The following is a 2,500-nucleotide window of genomic DNA, read 5'->3' on the forward strand; positions in this document are numbered from 1 at the left end:
TAGCTTCAATCTTCCGGCAATTCAAGGGGTAAATGATGTCGTGAATCGCTTAACATGCTTGCAGGCTTTTACATGCATGGGACAATAATAGCTTCAATCTTCCGGCAATTCAAGGGGTAAATGATGTCGTGAATCGCTTAACATGCTTGCAGGCTTTTACATGCATGGGACAATAATAGCTTCAATCTTCCGGCAATTCAAGGGGTAAATGATGTCGTGAATCGCTTAACATGCTTGCAGGCTTTTACATGCATGGGACAATAATAGCTTCAATCTTCCGGCAATTCAAGGGGTAAATGATGTCGTGAATCGCTTAACATGCTTGCAGGCTTTTACATGGGACAATAATAGCCTCAATCTTGGACGCATTGCAAAATTCTACAGCGTGTTTGCTTTGGAATTAATATTGTTACTTCTGTATCAGTCTGCAAAATTAATTCAGAAAAAACACATTCTGTTATGGATGGGAAGCAGCCAGGCTGACGATGGATGGCGTTTATTCATTCTAAGTGAAAAGATGTTCCCTCCCATATTATGATCAATATCAATCAATATGAGGCTTATATCGCGCGTATTCCGTGGGTACAGTTCTAAGCGCATTATTTTTATTTTATGCAATTTATATCGCGCACATATTCAAGGCGCAGGGATTTATTTATGTCGGTGTGAGATGGAATTTTTTTTACACAATAGGCCTACATCACGCATTCACATCGGCCAGCAGATCGCAGCCATTTCGGCGCATATCCTACTTTTCACGGCCTATTATTCCAAGTCTCAAGGGTATTTTGGTGGACATTTTTTATCTATGCCTATACAATTTTGCCAGGAAAGACCCTTTTGTCAATCGTGGGATCTTTAACGTGCACACCCCAATGTAGTGTACACGAAGGGACCTCGGTTTTTCGTCTCATCCGAAAGACTAGCACTTGAACCCACCACCTAGGTTAGGGAAAGGGGGGAGAAAATTGCTAACGCCCTGACCCAGGGTCGAACTCGCAACCTCTCGCTTCCGAGCGCAAGTGCGTTACCACTCGGCCACCCAGTCATAATCTTTCTTTCTTTATTTGGTGTTTAACGTCGTTTTCAACCACGAAGGTTATATCGCGACGAGACCCAGTCATAATGATTATGACAGTGATGGTGGCTACTACTTGGTAAATGTGATGTATTTGATGTCTGTAACCGCCCGACACTGCATGGCAATTATCCTGGTTTGTATAAGGACAGTAACGTTTTGAGTTTTGAGTCTTAAGTCTCGATTCCTCGGATCTGATCAGTGGAAAGGAAGCTTTTGGCGGCATTCCCTCTTATGGACAAGTATGGTATCTAACATACAGCTCCGCCGGGGAATAAATGTACTAGCTAACACGATCGATTTAACAGGAATGAAGGTATCAATGATAAATCAAAGTGTCGGGAAACAACAAATTGACAGCCGGTGAGACACACACAGTTCTTCTTCTTCTTCTTCTTCTTCTTCGTTCATGGGCTTAGACTCCCACTTTCACTCATGTTTTTAGCCCGAGTGGATTTTTACGTGTATGGCCGTTTTTACCCCGCCATTCAGGCAGCATACGCCGATTTCGGGGGAGGCATGCTGGGTATTTTTGTGTTTCTATAACCCACCGAACTCTGACATGGATTACAGGATCTTTTCCGTGCGCACTTGGTCTTGTGCTTGCGTGTACACACGAAGGGGGTTAAGTCACTAAGCAGGTCTGCACATAAGTTGACCTGGTAGATCAGAAAAATCTCCACTCTTAACCCACCAGGCGGCAGCGACCGGGATTCAAACTCACGACCTCCCGATTAGGAGGCCGACGTCTTACCACCACGCCACTGCGCCCGTCTACACACACAGTTAAAAACACAAACGGAAACTGTTACTACAAAAACAGCACAATTAAGAAGTCAGGTTCCTTTTGCTTTTCGTTTCGCTTTTTGTTTCCTGAAAGTTGTCCAGAAGACGCCTCTTTAGGCGAATATTTTACTTTTAGTAGTGCTATCTCTATCTTGCTGAGTAAAGAGTTTTTAACAGAATATGGTATTAATGGTCCGATTGCCGACAGTCAACAACCGATTTCCGAAATAAACCCTCGGTTACATGCGCATGACATGCAAGTAAGTCAGTCTGGCTAAACGGTTAACCTTGCGTATAGTTGTACCATTGGGGTAGGGACTATTTGACCCCAAAACTGAATGGAAACCACTCGACATAAGTGTGTGGTGATATGATCGTGCTTTCAGATTATTTGAATAACTTTAATGTGTCAGTATGTATATCATTCGCCGGTCCCAGCTATTTACTGTCAAAAGTCGTGACATATTACTGTACATAATGACACTTTACAATGATGTTTTATAGATAACCACAAGGCGACCGCAATTTCACCTCATTACTGAGAATGGTAAAGGTAAAGGTAAAGGTATTCCCATAACCATCTGGTCGTAGGGGAGAGAGATGTTAGAGATCTCAACTTTTCTGGGGGCCAGCTTT

The 2,500-nt window shown here is 43.1% G+C and overlaps 1 protein-coding gene across 2 annotated transcripts in view; it reads right to left on the reverse strand.

The window, feature by feature from the left end:
- LOC138948714 (scavenger receptor cysteine-rich domain-containing protein DMBT1-like) overlaps nt 1-2,500 on the reverse strand; it is a 100,144-nt gene that overhangs the window by 91,534 nt on the left and 6,110 nt on the right. The gene's annotated exons all lie outside the window — the stretch shown is intronic.

This window comes from Littorina saxatilis, linkage group LG15 (assembly GCF_037325665.1).
Source record: "Littorina saxatilis isolate snail1 linkage group LG15, US_GU_Lsax_2.0, whole genome shotgun sequence".
Classification (NCBI taxonomy): Eukaryota; Metazoa; Mollusca; class Gastropoda; order Littorinimorpha; family Littorinidae; genus Littorina; species Littorina saxatilis.